The sequence below is a fragment of the Gymnogyps californianus genome, chromosome 6 (assembly GCF_018139145.2).
Source record: "Gymnogyps californianus isolate 813 chromosome 6, ASM1813914v2, whole genome shotgun sequence".
Lineage (NCBI taxonomy): Eukaryota > Metazoa > Chordata > Aves > Accipitriformes > Cathartidae > Gymnogyps > Gymnogyps californianus.
In genome coordinates this window covers 28,639,350-28,662,914 of record NC_059476.1, presented here as the reverse complement: position 1 = coordinate 28,662,914, position 23,565 = coordinate 28,639,350, and the positions used below count along the sequence as shown (strand labels likewise).

General features: G+C 37.7%; 1 long non-coding RNA gene across 1 annotated transcript in view; it reads right to left on the bottom strand.

Moving 5' to 3' along the window:
• Nucleotides 1-1,881: 1,881 nt before the first annotated feature.
• LOC127017545 (uncharacterized) overlaps nt 1,882-23,565 on the bottom strand; it is a 166,428-nt gene continuing 144,744 nt past the window's right edge. Inside the window, exons 6-7 of the long non-coding RNA XR_007766614.1 lie at nt 9,321-9,434; nt 1,882-1,967 (exon numbers count right to left, since the gene is read on the bottom strand). This is a non-coding gene — a long non-coding RNA (uncharacterized LOC127017545). The remainder of the gene's footprint in view (nt 1,968-9,320; nt 9,435-23,565) is intronic.

Below are 23,565 nucleotides of genomic sequence, written 5' to 3'. Positions count from 1 at the left end.
AATCTGGACAGTAAAATTAAAATTGCTTGCCCTATGTCCTAAAAAATTTAAGGTATTCAGACCACATTTTAAAAGAATAAGCATATAGTATATTCTGACCCTTTCCCCCAAAATAACCCTCAAAACCTCAAATGAATAAGCATAAATTAGTTAAATCTCTCCAAAATCTGACTCAGCTTGCTGATAAATGCAAGAGCCAATATTGGTGAACCAAGTCTGTGCATTAGGTTTGCATTTCATTACAAAACTTTGTGCACCACATCTTTTAAATATATGCACTACATCTTTTAAATATGTTTAACATATTTACATTTCCATTTTCCAAACAGCTGAGGAAATATTCCATTATTAAAAACAGTATTTTTAATCTTCTGACACTGAAAACTCCAATTTCAATGTTTTACTCATATGTTAAATGTGAATGACCGCTCCTCATGAAGTTCAGAGCATTAAACTTGTGCTTATACATTTGTTAAAGGCCTCCTAGGTCATTTGATTCCTTATTAATATGGAATAAAAAGAGCTTAACATCATCCATAACCAACTAATAATTCCTGTTATATTACCTGAGTCATTGTTTCCATATAACAAATGTTTTCAAACACTGAAGCCTAAGAGGCAAAATAAATCATTGGGTATTTGCTGTTTATTCTACTCTATAGGAAAAAGTAGTTCTTCAAAATATAACTCCATCCGACGGAGATGTGCCCAGTAGGTTTGGAAAGAGTAGCTGAGCATGTAAAGTTTGGAAATTTCATTTCCTAGTCAAAAGGGAAGTAGATGCCCCAAAATGACAGCATTCATACCTTAAAACTATGAAAATCAACCATTTCGCTCTTCCTTAGGATTAAATATTACTGCACATAAAAACATCATAGATGAAAAATCTGAAAGAAAAAAAAAACTTTAGAAATTGAAACATGAAAAGTTGGTATGCAGCAATTTGCAGACAAAGCCCCATTTCCCATATAGAAAAATAGGAATTAAAAGGGAAGCAATCCTTGTTGTGAAAGACATAAAAACTGATAGACTATTTAAATTTCTCTTTGCTGAAATCAGTCCTGGAAATCAGACTTTCAAACATTTTGCCCGCCCCCCGTCTTGGGGCTGAGCATCAATAGCATGCTGTTCTGTACTCGGAGTATTGAATTATGACCTACTACAGAAACAGTACATTTAGCATCACAACTTCATAAATTACAAATTGATATCCCTGAACAAATATACAATTAAGCAGAGTTTTTCCAAATGTATCCAGAGGAGATTTTGGATCAAGCAAAAATGATGAGTGATTTATCCCTGACTTCCCTTAGAAATATACACCCTATTTTCTAAGTGATTCATGTTAATAAGCACTTAAAATACATCAAAAGAACAGCCTTTTCACTTATTTGGATGGATATTGTGGCATATTACATGAGGAACAGGGGTTTATTCACACAGCAGTTATTTTTCAGTAAGCCAAACTGTTCTGGGAACAAGCTTAGCATCCTCACTGCTGAGCAACTCCTGCATAATTCCGGTACTTCAGCAGCAGAGTAATGATTTAGTTCTAGTGTCCTCCCTGAGATAAATGAAAGGCTGGCCACTCTACCAGTTTTTCAAATCAACATCACATAACATTAAGTCTCAGAAGGACAGAAAAGAAACAAATCACTGTAGTCACAGAGGGCAGAGACGTGACAAACAAAAAAACCCCATCAGATTGATAGCAGAGAATGCTGATAAGCCACCACCGTTTACAGTGAACATTTAGATTTACTTTTCCCGCTGCAGGAGAGAAAAGTGTAGAAAACAATCAAAGGGCACAGTAGCAATATCTTGTTACACTGACATTAAAAAGATCAGCAAAATCCATGGACCTGGATCTTCAAGCGGACGTACAACAGCATTGCTGCGGTTAAGCAAATAGAGTTGTGTTGTCTTCACGCTTGTTAAGGAGTTGTCCTTGGAGCTGAATGCTTCAGCTTTAGGAAGAGATATGCGGTTAGCTTTAACCTGTGCCATTAACAAAGACCAGTCAAGCTTTCTCACGTGTGAGGCAAGCATACGTACCAAAATTCAGGCAGCTAGCTGAAAACAGTGGATTTATAGCTGATTGTCACCAAAGACAAGAGAAGTTAGACATGTTCTATGCTAACAGGGACATCATGAGTAAAAATATTCACAGAACTTTACAAGAAGCAGAAATACTCAAAATATTTTAAAATTCTCAAAAAGTGCGTAATTCAAATTTCCAAAAGAAAGTGATATAAAGTGTTCTAAGAAAGTTTCAAAAAACATCTTACCAATTTGGGTGCCTATTTCAACCATACCAAGAATTTCAGATCTTGATAAGTCCATAATTTTATAAACACTCACAAAACAATAAAAGCTTCAATGCATTGAAGTTTGGATAGACTTTTAAGTATCCAGCAAAGACAGAAGGGCAACAAGAACAGTTTGATTCTTACTGACTTCCATGCAGGATTAATGTGTTTGATTCAGAAGAATTACAGTATTAGAATCATTTCCCAAAAGACATACCTGATATTGTAGCTGGTCGTTTTGTAATACTGTCATCTTATCTTAAAGGTCTTATGCTGAATTGTTCTGAACAATTAAAAAAAAACAACCAACCAAACAACAACAACATTTTGGGTTGGACCTTGCATAATAAAAATACTCTGGACAAAGCACAACTTTCAGGTGACATTCAAGAGGCATCAAGGCAGAAAGACTTAAGTCTGTAGTGCTTTCTGAGGCCATGGGGCATTAAATGATCTGCAAGGATTGACAAAGTTGCCAAGATGTATCCCTGGATCTGATCTCGGGCTTCTTACAGCACCATAGCCTTTTGTTTTCCCTTGTATACTGAAGACTGCTTGCTAAAAGATTTTTTTCTTTTCTGGGTGTATTGGGTTTGCATGGCAAGGTTTTGGTAGCAGGGGAGCCACAGGGGTGGCTTCTGTGAGAAGCTGCTAGAAGCTTCCCCTATGTCCAATAAAGTTAATGTCAGCGGGTTCCAAGATGGACCCGCCGCTGGCCAAGGCCGAGCCCATCAGCAACAGTGGTAGCGCCTCTGGGATAACATATTTAAGAAAGGGAAAAGAAGTTACAGGGGAGTAGCAGTTGCAGCCAGAGAGAGGAGTGAGAAGATGTGAGAGGAACAACTCCGCAGACACCAAGGTCAGGGAAGAAGGAGGGGGAGGAGGGGCTCCAGGCACCAGAGCAGAGATTCCCCTGCAGCCCGTGGGGAAGACCATGGTGAGGCAGGCTGTCCTCCTGCAGCCCATGGAGGTCCATGGTGGAGCAGATATCCACCTGCAGCCCGTGGAGGACCCCACACCAGAGCAGGGGGATGCCCAAAGGAGGCTGTGACCCCATGGGAAGCCCGTGCTGGAGCAGGCTCCTGGCAGGACCTGCGGACCCATGGAGAGAGAAGCCCACGCTGGAGCAGGTTTGCTGGCAGGGCTTGTGACCCCATGGGGGACCCAGGCTGGAGCAGTCTGTTCCTGAAGGACTGCACCCCGTGGAAGGGACCCACACTGGGCAGTTCGTGAAGAAGCGCAGCCCATGGGAAGGACTCACATTGGAGAAGTTCATGGAGGACTGTCTCCCATGGGAGGGACCCCCATGCTGGAGCAGGGGAAGAGTGTGAGGAGTCCTCCCCCTGAGGAGGAAGGAGCAGCAGAAACAACGTGTGATGAACTGACCCAAAGCCCCCATTCCCCATCCCCCTGCGCCGCTCGGGGAGGCAGGGAGGAGGTAGAGAAACTCGGGAGTAAAGTTAAGCCTGGGAAGAAGGGAAGGGTGGGGGGAAGGTGTTTTTTTAAGATTTGGTTTTATTTCTCATTATCCTGCTCTGATCTGACAAGTAATAAATTAAACTAATTTTTCCCCAAGTCAAGTCTGTTTTGCCCATGACGGTAATTGGTGAGTGATCTCTCTGTCCTTATCTCGACCCACGAGCCTTTCATTTTATTTTCTCTTCCCTGTCCAGTTGAGGAGGGGAGTGATAGAGCGGCTTGGGTGGGCACCTGGCATCCAGCCAGGGCCAACCCACCACACTGGGCCAAGATCAATGCACGAAATCCTGCAATCTTTAGAAAGTTGCCATTATCTAAAAACAAGATATTAAATTGTTCTGAACATTTAAATGAGAGTAGCTGAAATTGCTTATGCCATAATGAAGTGTCACTTTTCGTTATATTTTTAATTAGAACAACATTAAATTCTACTTTTTTCCCCACTACTGCAATATTCACAGTTTTAAAATGTAGAAATAGATAAACAGTAAAAACATTTAGCTGTTACATTTTCATAAAAAGGAACATATTTACTTTTTCTGCTTATAATTGATCTAGGTAACAGTCGAGAAGGTACATTTTCTCTGTTAGAATCTGTAATACTTTGGGGATCAAACCAAGATGCGTACTCTCCAGATCATTGCTTCCCATGCATATATTGTTTGTTTCATGACTAATTCTAACCTGTTTCCCTAGATTTTCTAGCTATCCATTTTAAACCTAAATATTGTCATTACCAAAATGTCCAGGACTTCCTACGATGTAAATTAATTTTTGGAATTATAAGCAGTGGCTGATTTCTCATGTGATTTTGACAGTGGACTTGAAGAGTAAGAAAGCTCTAGTATTTACTCGTATATTATAAAGCAGCAGGAGAATTTGAGGACAAGGAGAAATCTTATTATTCAGAGATGATTCAGTTTCTGGACGTAAAACTTTGTGGGCAGCTTTTACTAAAAATAAATAAACAATTTTTTTAAAAATCCTCCATGTACACATTAGGGAAGGTCAAACCAACAACTCCTGCAGCGCCGTCAAGGCTAGCTCCAGCGCACGGTGGGATCCATGGGGCCAAGGTTCAAAGACTTAGGTGTGCAAGGGCAGGGAAAGAGCAATCGCTCACCTAACAGCATACGTGCAGTCCAAGTTACAGAGAAGGGGGGCAGCAGCTGCAAGGACCCTAAGAGCTTTCTGATCGCAATTTCTAACGACTAGTTCAGGGGCCAGCAGTTATTTTGATAACTGTTTTGACTGACCCAAACCAGATAGTCTCCAGCACTATGTTAATCCTCAGTATACATATTAAGAGACAGGAAAAACTCAGTAAGACAACTGTCAGATGCTCCCCAAAAATAAGAAACCAGAAGTTTGGCAGACTATTAGACCTTCCAGACACAGGCATGAGGACAGATGATCACTTGAAGCTCTTCAAAGGATTGCCCAAGAAATTCCTAGAAGCCAGCCTTCCCAGCAAAGCTAGAATTTTCACAGAAGCATTTTTCTTTTACATCTGGAATTAGTATTTCGGCCCCACTCAGTGCTTGGAAAGTCTGAAGGCTAGATCATTGTCACTACTCCATTTGAGAAAGCTGAATAAATAGCCAGGTATGCAATGCATTATTTTCTTGAAGCATAAAGAGTGGGTACTTAAAACTCTTACACCTCACCACATCCTGTCTTTAGTATAACCAATAACTTATTCATGTCTTCACCACTCATGAGTGTAATGCAGTTATCCAGGACACATGCCAATATAATCCTTATAGCATACACTTAAGAAGCGATGATGCACAAAATATTTCAAGTCTTTTACATTGAAATATTATTTATCACATGTAAAGTACTTCTTTGTATACAGACATTTAAATTCTACGCAATTAAAAATCTATTATTCTTTTGATACACCCTGTGGAAATGAAGCCTTTCTCAATGTGTTAGTTTTGTATTGGTAGAAGGTTGCATTTCACACAAATAGGCCACATCAATTCCATGCCTTTTTCTCTGAAGCAGTTATTGCTAGGAATTCGTTTGCAAAAATATTTGAACACAGTAAATAACTCAAGCAGGCTCTTGTCAACATTCATTAACACCTTTTACTGCTTCGTTTATAAGAGGCATTTTTCCTCTCTCCCTCCACAGCATTTGTATCGAAGTTCATTGTTCTACAAGTTGTATTGATGTTGCTGTGCAAAGTTCAGACTTAGCAAAGCTGCTTATCTGCATACTGCAATACTCCAAGTAGCTGCCTATTGATTTTTGCTTCTCTGTTAAGACCATCATGGCTTCTTCCAATATTTTTCTTAAACACCCAATATAAAGGGCTGGAAGATAGTGCATAGATACACAGTTTCTCAAAGAAACTCGTAAAGTCTTAAGACTAGTTAACTCTCCATTAAGAGAAATGCATTTCCCTGTGTTTCATGAAGAATATAAAATAAATTCAATATCTTAAATGAAATCCCCTTTATTCATTAAAGAAATAAAAATTCAGAAGGACATTGTGAATTAATATATCATGTTCTAATCAATATCACATAAAAATAGTTGATTTTTTTTCACTTTTAAGGAACTTCTAGAAGTACAGTAGCCTTACTACAATTTCTGGACATAAGCATTTTAAAAGGCACATATTAGAACCATTCAATTATGAAGACAGACAGCAGTATTTTTAGCAAGACCTTTCTAGCAAACCATTTAAGATATATTACACACAGGTGCCCAGAGTCCTGTCATATATCTTGAGCATGGATGATATGTCTGCAAGAATGCTGTAGTCTCATGACAATTTCTCAAATTCTATTCATGGGTTTAATAATTTCCCCATTTTTAAAAGATATCAGCTATTTTGGCCTTCAGAGTCCTGTCATTTTATTAAAAAGTTAATTTTTTTAAATGGCAGCATGGCTCTTAGCAGATAGAATTCTTTAGAATTATGCTTTCTTCAATGCTCATCTTAATACTGATCAAAAAGACATGAACATTCGGACAGACGAACTCCAGCCTTTATAGCTTCTGATAATTCTATAGGCAGGCATTTCTCTAATACCTAACATTAACCTACTGTCTTCTTTCAGTTATCAGATAACTGCTCCTGATTTGATATCTTACAGTGCATTTATTACCTTCTGGTAGACTAGGCATCTTTTTACATCATAAGATATGTGCTGTGTTTGGTAACTTTCTGAAAGCTTTTAATCTGGCAGCTTTTTTGTGTTGGTAGACTAGACAGACTGCCATAATTCTAATCTTGAGCACCACAAGATGACTTGCTCTGTCCAAAAAAAGACCAGTGGTGAACATTACTAGCATTTTTTTCCATGATCAGTAGGCAAAATTCAGGTCCTTATTCTGGTGACCGCATGATTCAGTTGTGATTTGTCTTTTGACTAGTTTCTCAGTTTCATGCATGTTTTTGAAAGAGAACTGTACAAATTGTTTGTAATAAAATCCAAACCTGCTGACAGGTTTCATTATGAAACCTACATTTGAGCCCTTTAAAAACTTTCTCCATGATCCCAGGCTGAGTGACTGTGAGCAGATTTATGATTTTGGGTGCAAATGATGCTGAACTCAGAGGTTTTGTATCATTTAATGTGAAACCAGGCAAATCTTAGCAATTTTGGATTACTTTTATTCTGTACTCTTCCAAAGGTTCAAACATGAAAGTCAAAGGAAGGCCAGGGAAAGTAAAAAGAGACAAAAGACTGCAGGAATCTCTGGAAACAAAGTGGTATTTTTGCCTTTCTTGACAAACAAGTAGAAGGATTTACACAGCTGGAATACTCAAGAGTTGCCAATACTATGTAGTTTGCAATTTTCACAGTGTTTACTCTTTATTTTGGTTAGAGAATATTTTTGCTCCTGGTCTCCTGTTCATCTGCTTCAAATGACCAAAACAGTCACTGCATGTTTCTGTTATTAATGTGATACACAGACTCCTTTTGCTTAAGTGCAGCATGCTTACAGCCTAGGCAAGTGCACAGAAGGATATTACTATTTCAAGATGGCTACAGAGCATTAAAGCTGTACTTTTCTCAGGGAAGATGATGGCCCCTTCATCACTGATATATAACCAGCCATGGAATTAAAATGCATGATACAGGAGATGAGATTTTTGAGGGCAGAAAGAAAATGGAGTGATCACACAGTGCAGAGGCAAACACTGAAGAGGAAGGCTATGGGGCATAAAATGCAGAAGGAGTAGGAAGACAGCCATAAAGAGTACACGAGGCAGGAAAATCCTAGGAGTAGAAAAGGGAGTCTAACCTGGGTGGTGAGGATGATCACAAATGATGATTGTAAAGAGATAAGTACTGCTAGAAAAGGCAAACTAGAGGGCTTAAATAGTGATCCACAAGAACCTTGTCTTCAAAACGCACGTTAGAGGAGGCTGGCAAGAAGCTCCATAGTATGCACACATCGCACCATTTACTTCAACTTAGAAGATCTTACTGTGACCAAGGTCTTAATCTGCCACCTAATTAGATACTAGCTCTCATGAATGAGCAGTGGTTTCAAATATTTTCTGATTCTCAGTAATATTCACTGCAGTGATTGCAGATTTTTTTCTTAGCTATGTATATGCCTAGTCTTCTGCTGGAATAGCTATGCTAATATTCCGTTTTGAAGTGGAAGCAATTTACTATTCCTTTCCCATCAAACAGCAAGTAATGAACCCTATAGAGAAATCTTTCAAGGAGTTTTTTCTCTGTAAGATCCTCCAGTGGTTTAGTGTAAAAAAAATGGAATCTGTAAGCGTGTCTAACAGACAACATTTTGATTTGTCCACAAAAAGTCTCATGATCATTTTGTATAGTGTAAGTAAAGATAAATAAATCCATTTTTTCTTAACCACTTCTCTCTTCTGCTGGCTAGGGGCAATAATATATTTCCCACCATTACTTCATTTACCAAATCATGTCCAGTTTGATGAAGACACCTCAGATGACTACTATTGCTACTAGTAAAAGCACGTTAATAATAAAGTAATAATAGTATAACATTTGTTAAGGACCAAAGGATAGTATTGAGGCTATTTTTAAAGATTGATTTGTTAGACTTTTGATGGATTAGCTTGATTTCTGTGAAGTGCTTGATCTCACAGGTTCATACATGTTTCTCTATTTAAAAAGTGGATATGAAAGTCAAACATGCAGAGTTTGACAGGAGGGGATAATTTTTTTGTTAGCTTTTTAGTAATGTTGAGAGAATCCATATGGAGATCAGACTTCTGATTCAGAAGCATTTCATTTTCACTTCCTAGGCAAACCACAGTTTGGTCTGGAAGTGATGTGGGCAGCACTAGTTTTCAACTTTAACACTAGCAAGAAGAAGAAAAGAAAAAAAGTAAAACTGAAAAAAGACTAAAGACAGCCCTGAAGGGATCTGCCAAACGTGATATGATCATAAAAATCACCCCCCCCCCATTCCACACTAATAGATACAATTTCTGGCTAAACATAATATTTTCTACTATATTTCCCCATAACTATTGACTCACATGCATGCTGCTTTGGATTTGAAAGCACTTACCAGAGATTTTTTTTGACAAGAATGAATCCTTGACTTCGCATGCACTCAGCTAGGGCAGCCAAAATAACCCCCTTAGGGAGAAGAACCAGGACATGGGTCCATGACAAGAGATATCTAGCGTAGAAATCACAGAAAATAAAGAGTGAGAGAAGAAGGAAGGCATCAGCATCCATACCAAGCTGTAAGTGTTCTTATTGATTGGATAATCAAAAGGTGAATTGCTCAATAAGAAGAGCAGTTAATCTATACAGTAGTGACAGGGAACCAACTCTGATTTTAGATGTGGTTCTGTTGCAACATGAGAATTACAAAAACTCTTTTTTGGGGGGGGGAATTTTATTGACTCAGAAAAACAAACTACACTGATGTAGAAAGCAAATTAATTTGATTGTGGCACAAATATGTACATTTAGCTGTAGACATTAGGTAAAAGTTATTTAGAAATGGGTGTTATTACAAAAATAGATCTTCTGTGTAATTTGATCTTAGCTCACGATTCTGTACTACTGAACAGTCTATGCTGTTTTTCCTTCTCATCTCTACCTTTTGATTATGAAGTTAATAAACTTCCAAAAAGTCTAAGTGACTTCGTATCTCAATGACATTCTCAACTTCTAATTACCCAGGTCATTTCTGAAATTAAGATATAGTTCCTACACTTTTTTGACTCATTTTTTTCCCAACTACCATGTGATGACTCCTTTTATGATTATCTAACACATTAAATTATTGGGTTTTGCTTCAATTTTATTTTTTGAATGCTGCCTGGAATTCTAGGGTCACAATCATAATTCTAGCACTGTGGAAACAAGCCTAGTTTCTGTAACAACATTTTTCCCTTTGTACTGATTTTATCCAATATTATGAAATCAGAACAGCCAACAATACAGAACACTGAAGGTTTTCAGATGAAGCACAGACATTTTTAACAGAGCTTTTATTTTACAGTTTTGCTACTAGTGAAAAACTTTTTATTTCTCTGGTCTCACTCCATAGAAATAAGCTATGCTTTTAGTAAATATTCATTTATGGGAAAATAAAACAACAAAACACAGTTCAGAAGATTGAATGTTTTTCAGGACTATGAAAAACACAGCAAGACAAATGAAAATGAAACACAAAATATTTCTACCATCTCTGGCTTCATAAAGCCTAGTCCATTATTCACGGGCACACAAAAGATCCTCAGACCACTTCTATGTACACATTGTAATAAATATTCAGTCCTTTTTGACTGGTTGCATTCTCTCCTCTACTGAAAATAATTGGTTTTATTTCCTCATAAATGAGAATCACTGAATTCTTATGGCTCATAACTGCAGCATGATCAATACTACAAAATAAGTGTTACAAATGTAGATACTTTACATTAACTTAGTTAAACTGTGCTTGGTATTTTACTGGGATTTACTCAGCATAACCCTTGCCCCCATTTTAAGCAAGCACTGGAGAAACATTAAGAGAAAAAATTTTGAAACTGTGACTTCCTCTGGATTCTCAGAGTTATGTCCATCCAGCCAAGAAGCATAATTAAATATCTCTTGCTCTCTCACACACATACACATATATATGTATATACCAGAATATATTCAATTTGGAATACTTCTGTTCTATTAACTTATCTATTTGATGTGAAGTTTTTCAGCACAGGAATCATGACTTCCTACGTCTGCATACAGCTGCTACCAAAACCCATGCCCTAATTTTCCTATCTCTGCATTAGATATTAGCATAATATAAATGTACTATTATTATTGAAGCCATCACATGGAAAGAGTCCCTTATTTTTGCAACCAGCATGACACCAAATCACAAGACAAGCACGGACTGGTATTGCTACTGATTTTGTCTATTAGCACCCATAGACTTCATTGTTCCACACAAACAAAATAAAAGAGCGTAGTCTACACTGTTTCAAGATCATATCCAAGAAGGGTATTCAAGAAGCATATTCTTAAAATTGTTAACACCCCAAGTAACGATCTGACCACAAATGCGTCCATCCTTCTACATGAAACATTGTGCGGATTCAAGAGTCGCTAGGGATGCATCAGTGTGATAGATATTTTTTTGGTGGAGCGAATATATGGCTGTTTTAACTCTAGCATCATAACATGAGATTGAAGTTGCCAGTTCTGCTCCATGGCAGCACTGTTAAGCAGCTTTAGGTCCGATCCGCTATTTCAAACTCTCTCTTGGCTGCTGCTTGAAAAGAACAAGGGAGGACACAGTGAGGCAGAGAATACTTAAAATAAACCTTGGCTGGTGTGGTAGCTGAGGAAGGAGTTACACCACTTTATCACATACCCTTTGTACAATGTTAAACCTAAATTAATTAAATAAATCAGTTGATGAAATCACCCTATAAATGTGACAGCACATCATAATTCACTGCAGCTGCAAGAGCAGGGAGCAGATGGAAGACGCTGGATTTTTCTTTGAGCTGAAGTGCCATTTTGCTGGTCCCATTCTATTTCTTTTAAGATTACTACAAGCGCGTGTGTACAAAGGGCCTGATTCTGCAGCTGCTTCTTGCACAGTACTTCACTGTCAGGAAACTTTCCACAAAAACAAAGCAGCTGCAGAACTGTACCTTTCACATTTCATTCACTCATAGGAGGAAAATCCTGGCCTGTGTTACACTGGTGGAAGTGAGGACAAAAGTTGGCTTTAAGTTTAATTGTAGTCCATTAAGAAGTGAAATTATCCTCCCTGTTGTCCTCTCATTATGCACTGTACATTAAACAGAGTTCTTTTAACAAGGGTAATTGTTTCCTCTGAAGTTCAAGCTTCAGTATCAACAAGCAATCTGGATTTGGCTCATCGCAGGCAGCGCCTCAAACAGAAAACTACATGCTTTAGGCTAGCTAGAACTGAAACTTCTTAATTCACCTTTACACCATGCAAAGTGAACAAGGAGGAAGGGAAAATATTAAATAAAAATCATTTTGAATAGTCAATATTTCCCAAATGAAAATGGAAGTGACTTGGAAATTGTTTCTGGAACAATTTATAGCTGTGCATAAAGGTGGAGCTGCTAGCCAGGCTCCCAGGAGCAGGCTGACCGTCTCAGCCAGGAGCCTGTGCAAGTGGATTTACTGCACGTGGAGCTGCATGCTGCTTGCAGCAGCTCTGGCAGCTTGCTGGAAACTGCCAGAGCTGCTTTGCTCCATGCTTTATTCTTTAAGTCACGACACAGTGATGTGGGAGAACGGGAGGGTGATAGGCAGCTCTTGGTCTCTATTTTCATCTTCAGGTTCCCGGGGGAAAAAAATGGCACAGTGCAGAGCGATGTGCGTTGTCCTCATCAGAGGAAGCCAGCATGCGTGCTGCTCCCTGTCCTGTGGGGGGACAGTAATGCTGAAGAATCAAATAAGGTTGATTTGCAGCAGCTTGTAGTCTCACCCAAAAGTGTACCAAAGGCAATACAAATCCTTCCATACACTTCGCTGGGTTTGGGTTTATGGTTTGTTTGGTTTTGTTTTTTTTTCCCCAATTCTCTCTCAAAATTGTCATCAAGCTCTGATGAGTAGCAAGGGTAATCTCCAAAACATGAATCAGATGGGAAAGGAAGACCAGGGAATCTGGAGAATGCCCATATCTAGGTACCATGCTGTGACAAATGGGAATGATTCCTGTAGAATACAGGCTGAGGTCACTAGAAGATTGGGACTCATCTCCCCTTCTCACTTAAAGATGGCCTTAGAAATGAGGATTAACAGTGGCAATATATTAAACTTTCTCATGAGTATCTGCCCAAACACTAACTACTAAACACAATAAAAGACAGAGAAAACCACTCTGATTTTACTGAGAGCACTGCTTGATGGTGGTGGTATGCACGGACAGAGCTCAAGCTGTAGGGGGAGAGATGGGCATTTCTTTCTCCACTGAGGTGCCTGTACACGGTAACTATACTGTGCCTCCCAGTTTCCCAGTTTGCATCCTCACTGTTTATAGACAGAAACATGCAAAGAGGGGTAATGCATCTATCCTGAGATGAACACTAATCATGATTAGAGCTAGTCTTAAAATTTAAGAGTTTCCAAAAGCTGGTCTAATAGAACAGGGTCAGTACAGAGCTGAAAAAGTTACATGATGTTACTCTGCCTTCACATTTCATCATCTACCATACTTTTAAACCTGCTTTTGAAAGTTGAAGGATTCTGTACACCATTATACCTGCCACTCATTAGCTTATCATTCTTTCTTCCTAGTCTGTTATCTGTTAGGCATATTTGAAAGCTTAGACTTATAAAACCAATCCTTAATCACTTAAAAATCAAGAGTGAATTTCAATCGACACTAAAATTGCAACCTCAGAACTACAAACCACAGATCCAGAACATCTGCTTTAATATTAATTTTTTAGATCTCATAAACTTACTAGATAATTGCAGCCTATTTATATTGGAAGTTGAATAGTTATTTTGTTTCTCTTTAATCGTGGTAGTCAACAGCGTATTTGTCAAGATCATAGGACATTCAAGAGAAAGTGAAACTGCTTAACAAAACCATCTGTTATGTCGTCTAGATAAAAGACCTTAATGATTGCTTCTATAAGAGAATTCTAAACTTTATCAGTTTCAGAAAAATGCAATAAAAATTTTCCTTTCCAGACTTTTTTTCTTTTTATGGGGGGTGGAGACTAATGCTAGTTTTTATTTGCAGCAGTAACATGAAAATAAGAAGGGGTTGTGATTGAAATAGTTGATATTGACCTCTTGAAATGATATGCTTTCATGTTCTGAGAATGGTTACAATGATTTTGAAATCAAACCTTTGGGGTGGGATGCAACTGAGAGGGAAGAGGACAGATGTTCTGTAATTAGAGAATGAACAGAAACAATTGTTTCCAACAGTTCTCCATTTCAGCGACTAACCTGCAAATGAGAAGGCACACAAGAACGGACTAAAAAGGTGACTAATTTAATGAAGAGGTAAAATTAGGTTTTTTGTTGCTATTGGGTTGTTTGAGGGTTTTTTGGCGTGATGGAGGTATTTTTTTGTTTTGGGTTTTTTTGTTGGGTTTTTGTTGGTTTTTTTCCTATTCTATTATCCTCTATTTTTAAATGTCAATTAAAGTAAGCTATTTTCTGTGCTGGGGAAAAAAACCTTTTTGAAAATGCCCTTATGCTTAGTAGAAACATATAATATTCAAATAAGTTAAATGTGGTCCTTAATGCGATATGCTCTTAGTGTCCAGGTCACAATTTGGTTAAAAATTAAATATTTAAATACAGAGCAGACTTCTAATCTTGGCTTCCTAAACTTAAACTTGAGATCACACCACTAGTACAGATTGCATTACTCTAGAGACACAATATGGAATGGCTCAGCTAGTATTGATATCGTTATTCAAAAAATTGCAATATCATGGCACAAAACCTTAAGGTGCTTGAGTGAACCAAAAAAATCCTTCTGACTTGGGTGAGTACTGTGTGGATATGCCAAAAATGCACACACGTTGAAAACAATGCAAAGTTAACAGCTGACCTATCTATGTGCCAAGCCATTTCACATTGATTTGTGGGGTCAGAAGTAGAGATCATAATAATAAAAACAAAGAGAACAAGAAAAACAATACCACATACAATTAATAAAGTCATCATATCTTCAAGAAATAAAGCAGCAAAAATGGATTTGCTTCCATTAGAGAAGAGTCCAAGCACCCTAATTTAGGTACGAGTTCAAGACTAGTCCTCAAAAAGCACCAGTGAAAGAACTCGGCGAATCTCCCTAGATTCAGATTTGACTGTCTGGGTTATATTAATCTCTAAATCACTTACTGTTAACAACTGTCATGCAGCATGTGAGAGCAAGTTTTGCACAGAAAAAGCAAGACTTTCCCATGTAGATTTATCACAGAAAAAAAGAAAAATTGATGGTCAGCTGTGACTGTGGGATCCTGGGAGTAGTTGCTCATTTTTAACTTCATGTCCTTCTCTAGTCTACATTATGACATAATAATACGTCCCTTGATGACAGCAGATTTCAGAAATGGATAAACTACCTTGAGAACTGGGGGGATAAATTCCCACTATCATGTTTCAGCAGTGGTTTTATCCAAGAGTAGTACAGTGATACAAGACCTTTCCCTCTAAACCTTTCAGTTGCTCGTGCTGCTGTTGTGACACATGGCAATCATAGAGCACTGTGTCTTTATTTTACGAGTACTGAAAAAATAACTGAAGTGAACTGATAAATCCTGTGCATGACTTTTGTTCCAGAGCTGTCATCCTACTCTGGTGCAGAAAAGCTTTATAGTAGGCTTCCTTCATGATCCATAATATTGATTTTAGGTTTTTCAAATACCTAATCCAACAGTTTCAAATTAAGCAAAGAACACTGCACCTGATTTGTGAACTGTCTTAATATGATGAATAGCTAGAAATATCTCTATTGGCCTATTTATATAAACTCTAAGCTTTACACAATACAGCTTGAACGGTTTCTCACCTATCATTGCTAGAAATGCTATCTTATTAACATTACATACGTCTACTCATCACTATGACAGAAAAACAACATGATCATATTTACAGCAAGAGTCACAGCTGTGGATGTCCCTTACAAAATGAAATTAGCTTTGATTTTGTGTCATGACAATGTTCATTAATGACATGTACTCTAAAAGGGCGAGATCAGACAGACCCATGAATCACTGCAACAACAAAAAATGAGTATCTTGGTGAGAGTCCACACGCCTCTCTCCTCTATCTGACTTCTCACATATATTGGGTCTTCATGTAAAACTGCTGGAGTTTGACTCTCTCTGCCCTTCAAGGAGGAAAACTCACGGAATGCAAGGATGATACAATAAATACATATATTAAACCATCAACAAAGGCTCAACAGGCCCTGTTGACCACCTGAATAAAAGTGCTACCCAAATGGATAATATGATAAAACCTAAAAAAAGCAACCAAAACTGCACATGGTCCTGTGCCTCCCCATTTTTTTGAACTCATGCTAGAAATAATTCTACTATCAGAAATCAGCTAGCTCTGAGAAAGCCCTTAACTGAATTTGCAACACAAGTTTAAAATGCTTTATTTTGGAAAAACAATTTCAACGTTTTCTGAGAAGCTTACATCTGAAAATAAAGTTACCTAACTTACAAGATATTTGAGGCAAGGAGCAGTTTTGCTCTGCATCTGCAAAATGTCTGATAAATTCTTGGGAAATGGTTAAATAATAAACATTACTATGATTTCTTAACTTCTCAAGCAAAATTTGAGCATTTTAAAATCCAGGCAAATCTATTTATCAATATGATGCTGCAATAACAAAAATTATGTAATTTATAAAGAGCATAAATTGTTATGTGAACCAGCAATACTGGAAACAGAGATAGTATTAAAACTAATTTTTATAGGGGCATTGAAGGCTACAGTCTAGACATGTGCACAAATAAGTTTCAGTTTAGTTGCATAGAAAAACATGTTAGAAGATAAAGTTTAAACAAAATAATTATAAGGAACTCCTTTGGTATCTAGTTGATTTTCTACCAAGATTATAATTGCAGTAAATATCTTTAGATTTGGAAGCACAACCTTTCTCTCTCCATGTGTAAAAGAGTACGCGTACAGCTGGTACAGAATGTAAGTAAGGAAACGTCATAACTTTCCTCACCAAAGGCTCTTTCTTCTTTTCTTAAATCAATATATGTTAAAATAAAATGTTCACTAGTTGAATGAATGAGTGTATTTAAAGGATATCTTCTTGACTTTTTTCTTTTTTTTTATTTTAAAAAATAAATTTCATCATTCAAATAAAACAGTAATATTTGCTTTTCAGATCAAACTTAAGACACAAACTGGATTGGCCTAATTCTTGAGAAACTGGTTTTAATGGGCCCTGGATATGCACTAAAGGGAAAATGGGACATTAGGTCATAATTTTCTAGATTTTTCTAGTTAATTACTTTGCTGCTGAGAATACAGAATATTTACAGGACTTACAGTTTAAAAACACTTGCCCTCAGCAATCAAAAGTAGGGAAACTCATAAGAGATCATAGGAAAAGCCATATGTGCTTATGATCTGATTCACTCTAATTCTTACCAAAATAACATCACAGTTCATTAGTTTCCTTTTACATCAGCCGACTCTTTAAACCATCAGGTAAGTTAGAATTCTAGTTTGTTTCTCATTGTCTCAAAGACAAGTGGAAGGTCTTTAACCACACTTTATTCTCAAATCTGTGTAGAAGTTAACGGGCCCTACAGGAATGATCTGCTATCTCTTTAGTGAGGTTCACAGAAAATCTTTCATTTTAAATATCCTGTGTAATTCCCATTACTGACACTAAACATGTAGTAAAGCTGTTTTATTTTCCTTGAGAGACAGACACTACTAAATAGTAGTTTGTGAAACATATGTACATATCTATATGTATAAAAACACCTATTTCTCAAATTACAGATAGCTTAAAAAAGTTGTGGTTAAGATTCATTACTTCAATTTTATGCTGAAAAAGAAAAAAAATGCTGAACTTTGTATGCTAAAAGGCTTTGGTAGAAGACCGGCATGTAGTACAAAAGATAATCTCCCAAACTTGAAGAGGATTGCAAACATAAAAATGCACAGTGTCCGATCAGCTATCACTTCCTCCTCCATAGGTAGAAAAGAGACAGTAATATTACAGTTTCTGAATAGCTAACGTTCACTTCATACCTAATAAGACAAAAAGCTTCATACGAGAGGTAATTGCTACTGCTCAGTAGGAGTGGATGGACTAAAGGCTGTGCTGTCCCAGCCCAGCCACCTTATTTCACATATTCTTTTGGCAAATGAGACAGAAAAATCCATTCAGAAGGTAAGAAACTACTTCAAGCAGGCATGCTGCAGGCTCCAACAAACTTTTCAGAGCCACTAGGAAACCTCTGGTAGGAAATATAGTACTGGCGCAGTAATAGACCTTCAAAAAGAGGGAGGAATGACAGAAGAGGAATATATGACAGTCTCTGGGGCTGTTTCACATACATGCTAATCAGAAATAATTCCACTGAAGTCAACTGATATTTATAAGCATAATATGAAAGTAAACGGGAAGAGCATTAGACTTCTCCTAAGGATGTAGTTACATGTTCATTTATCTTGGTGACAAATGCATGCTAAATAGGTCTCGGCACTCTTTCTTGTCCTGCTAAGTGTTTATTTCTACCATCCAGAATTATAAAGCAAAATACTTCTTAGTGCTGGCCTCTGAAAAGCATTTATGTAAACAACTACATATACATATGTGCTCACACATAAAGCTACATGACATGAAAGAGAAACTAGCCTACTAAAATGATTTTAAAAGGAAAAACTACAAACTTTACCAGTAGGAAATAATTTTTTTAAAAACCCCAAACACAAAACAGTCCCCAGCAAAAAACCAAAGAATGTGTTCTATTGAACAATGGTTAAGGGTAGTCTTTGGAAGATAATCTAAAAATATATGGCTTACTTCCTCTGACAGGCTACATTTTCAATTTCACACATTATGTGAGCTTGTGGATCAATGGCTCAGAAATTTTCCTGTTCACTCTAGTCAATTGTGCCCTGCAGTCTTGTTATGCTATGGCTGGGCAGGCACCCAATTCCCAGCTTGCCACCTCCCTGACAGATGTTATTTCCAGGGATGTTGATAGCTTCTAAAGAAAATGCCGAATTAAGAGCACTCGGTAGTGGCCATCTTGCCCAAAAAAGTTTGACAGAAAGAAACGGAAACCAAAGTGATCCAGCAGTCAATCCAGAACCAAGAAAGGATGTGAGAGAAGAGACACACGCTTTCCCAGCAGCCAGGGCAGGCGACAGGCATCCTACAGAGCCCAGGTCCTATGGGGCACACCGCGGGAGCAGTTCCTCACCCCTCCTCGGAGCCATGGATCACTCCCCAGTCCAAGGACTATTTAAAAGGGAGAGCATCTCCAGGGAAAATTACTTTTTTGCAAGTAAAAAGCTTCTTTCTTGCTTCAGCCAGGTGTATGAAAGCAGGAAGCCTTCAGCCTGGGGCCCTGAAAGCATATGAGGCTTTGAGGTAAAAGACGAGTATTTGTAATGTGTATGACATAATCCAGGTAGGTGGACCCTTGTCACTGGTACTTCAGTGCCTTATACCACTGTGCTTGTAAATCACTGATGAATAAAAGCGATAAGGATAAAATAAGGTGAAAACTCTGAAGAAATAAATAACAACCAACTTGTATAAAGAACCAAACAAAACTTAATCATATACCTGTAACTTAAACTGCACTCATGGGCCAAACAGGTTTAGGATTTTTTTCCCTTTTATTCAATTCACCATGAATTAGACTTTGACTTTAACATAACCAAGACTGTTATTGGCAACTGATTGGCATTCACCTGATTTTTAAAAATTGATACATCGATTATTTGGGTGTCCTTTCACTAAATGACCTGAAAGACATTGTTATCACTTTCCTTCTGATGAATCTTCTCAAGTTCAGGAGGAAAAGCTGTCCAGGAGTTCATCTTCTCTGTGACAGCAATGAGAGAAGGAAAGGCAATTTTCCAAAAGAGGAGGTGGAACAAAATCTCTAGCACGGCAATGCCTGGAAGCATACAGTCAAGATGGATTACACGCCGAGGAGGAGCCACACTTTGTAATTTTAAATCCAGAGTCAGAAGTCCATACTCTGAAACACTTTCTCTCCGATACCACTGTAAACCTTACTGCGTTAACCAAATCTATCAAACAGACTGTCGTTGGCCAGTCACTTCAAACATGATATACAAACGCAGCAGAGAGGTCCTGAATGGTGGCAGCAGAGACAACACAACAGCTGGTTTTGGAGATACAACCAGAGTTACAGGCTCTTTAAAACTTCTTTCAGACTCTGCCCAGCTCTTTATAAAGGCACACCATGTGTGCAAGTTGTGTCTTTTTTTCTGCTGAGGTGACTACTATGTTTGCCAGCTTGCAAAGATGCAGTGAAATTGATTTTAGTTTCACGCTTAACGGCTGTGATGCAAGTGGCACCTGCATACCGCAGAGCAGAGCTCCCCCGGCGCTGACCTTTGGCCATGGCACTCATGGCTCTAAATGGATCTCGGCAACCTACCATTTGGTGGAACAGATTATTAGATGATTACTGTGAAAATACAGGACATAATAAAATATAAGCCAATAAATACAGCAGTTGCTTGTTGAAATATAATTTCTAGTCAGGCAACTATGTAGCAATACAAACAAACCAAAACATAGACAGTCTCTATCCCCTTTTAAATATTTAGCCTTTGAATCTTCTGGAAAATTACATTAGTGTTTTTGGTTGGGTTTGGGGTTTTTTTGCACAGTTGGGTTTTTTCCCTAGAATATTGCCAGCTTGCTTTCCCCACCCCCCTGCTCCAGGCTCATAGCTCTTATTTCTCCCTGACAGACTACTAGCTGAATATCAAACAATCAGTGTTGATTAAGTTTATAAAAATGGAGTTCCTCATCTTCTAATCAATATTTTTGTTGAATTGCAACACTATAAATTTTCTTGGCCATTTACTTTATTCCCCTTCCCATACGAACTAACCCTTCCCAACTAGTAGTTAGGAATGTAACCTATTCATACATTAAAATGATCTATTGCCCAAATCCCCAGTGTGCTGTTTTCTGTAATAGATGTTTAAGTACCATACCTTATATGCACACACAAATGCACATGAAAGGATAAATCACTGAAATCTTTTTGAGGTTCATCCCATGGAAACTACATATACTCCTTAATCCCTCCCAAAATATTGACCTTTAATTAACCTGAGCTACAAATGAACATGCAAATCTGTATGTAAATTGCTTTCTTCTGAAATAAAGGTGCTCTTAAAACTGCCTCAACATCCCAAAGATTGGAAGAAAAACTGCAGAACTAAAGGAATGAGTGAATATTCATGTATTGTAGTGACTTTCTTCTGATTAACATACATTACATTTTTGTCTCTCTGCTGTTTCCAGTATTTTTCTGTTTACAATACAGAAACTTTATAAAACTTCACCCACCTTGCCATGGTTGTATTCAGCTGTGACATGAACAGGAATGCTACAAAACTGACTATGTTATTATTTTCCCAGAAGCATGCATGACATGAGGTACTAAAACTTTAACTGCTCTCCCTACTCCTCCCTCCACCACGTAAATGAACTCCAGTCCATGTTACATATCACCAAGCTTTCTTACAAACGCAGGATTTCAGTTGTGCCCACAGTAGCGTGCCTGTGCACTGTGAAGTGCGTGACAGCTAGCGACATATCTAGTCTTGAATACTGTGACAAGTACATCAACAAGCCACCAGTTTTAGCACATGGTTAACTGAACAAAGGTTGATTCACCAAATGTCTTTTGTCCTATGTTAAACCTATTCTTCAAAGGTGCTTATATTGCTGTCTTCATTACCACATCTGCCCAATGCCATGACCTCTTCATAGCTACATCAGTCAGGAAAAGTTATATTAACTCTTCTTCTGAATGGGCTTTAAGATCCTTACATTAAAAAAAAAAAAAAAAAAAATCAAGGATTTATCTTGCACAGCTACAATATGAACAGCTTCTCACATAGAAAAATCAGTGAGTAAATACTGCCTTTTATGTTGACTCCATTTGATTCAGTCACCTGTACTATATGTGCTATGGAACCCCCGATGGAAGGCCAAGAGTCAAAGGGATAAGCTGTTGCAGAAAACACTACCAGCTACCAGTGGCAAAACACTATTTTTGACCTACAAGTGACATGTTACTCTACTAGGATATCACTACAGAGAAGACTGTATATTGTTACACTTATCAGAAACCTCATAGCTTTCCTCTATCATGAAAGTCATCTCACATCCCATCAGCAGAGTAAAAGGGAGGAATGAGCAAGGAGTCCAAGTGTATGCAACAATACTGAAATTAAGATTAAAAGGCTGAGGCTTGAGCACTCTGGCTTGAGCATTCTGGTACCCATTATCTTTTTAATTATGTGGAATACACTCATTCAGTCCTCATAGAGCCTCACAGAGTCCCCCCAATATTTTGGGGGAATTTTGATAGCTTTTGATCAGTTCTGGTGTGTATACAATAAATCAACAACTGCTCATTTAAAATACATGGAACAGCATGAGGAATATGTTGGAAATATGCAGAATAGTGTTTACACAGCTTAGAGAAAATCATGATCAACTTTTACAGAGTATATGTTTAGTTTAGCACTCTTGATTATTCTGGTTTTAATTTTAATTTTTTAACACAGTACTGAGTGTTAATTCACACCCAACTAACTACAATTTTCTATACAGATATCGCATGAGAAAGTGCCATATTTCATGTCTATGGATGAAGAAAATTCTCTAAATATGTACGATACTAAAATTCTTATCACAGACCTCAATCCTTAACGAATATCTGTAACACTTATGATACCAGAGTAAATTTAGGCAGAAGAGAACAGAAGTTATTATTGCAAGGAATGTTTTCTACCACGTAGAGAAGCATTCTTAATTGAGAACTTTATAAAGCCTTTAAAACATTAAAAAAAAGGAGGCGGTGGGAGGCACAGAATCAGATACCTTCAAATGTATTGCGAAAAGTATTCACATGCTTAACTATGCATACTATCCATCTGCCTGACTTCAAAGTTTGTGAAGCTTATTATATCCTCAGATGAACTCATCAAATAATTATATCCCAGATTAAGATATCTGGGTGAAAAGACACCCGATTCTCCTTCCAGCTCCTCCATTAACTTTTCTGTGATCATTGGCCTATTATTGAGATGGGGTTTGTACAGAGCCTAAAGGAATTCCACAGGGAAATTCCACTGAAATTCTCTGACAAAAGGGCATCTCACTTCTTTACGCTTCAAAAGTCTCAACCATAATTTTCCAGGGCATCAGTTTCACCATCTGTGGAATAATTTAGTTCTTTGACTCACAGGACTCCTGTGACAGAATTAATATTCAAAAATTACTTCAACCTTTTATCCTAAGAAGAGTATAACACAGTTGGATAAAAATGTACATGTATTTGAATACATATATGAATACCATTATTCTTAACTCTAATAGATCTATTTCAGCATATATGTAGAAATCTACTACAAAAGATTATCATCTCCCTAGTGCATTTCACTGGTGTCTAAAGAGTTCAACCCATTAGGATATGAAGCTCACTTGTGCTAACGAAAACACAATGCCTCTCTCAAATGTTTATGATCTCGGCCATGGAAAATGATAGCAGAGGTGCATAGACCAAGAAAGAGACACCAGA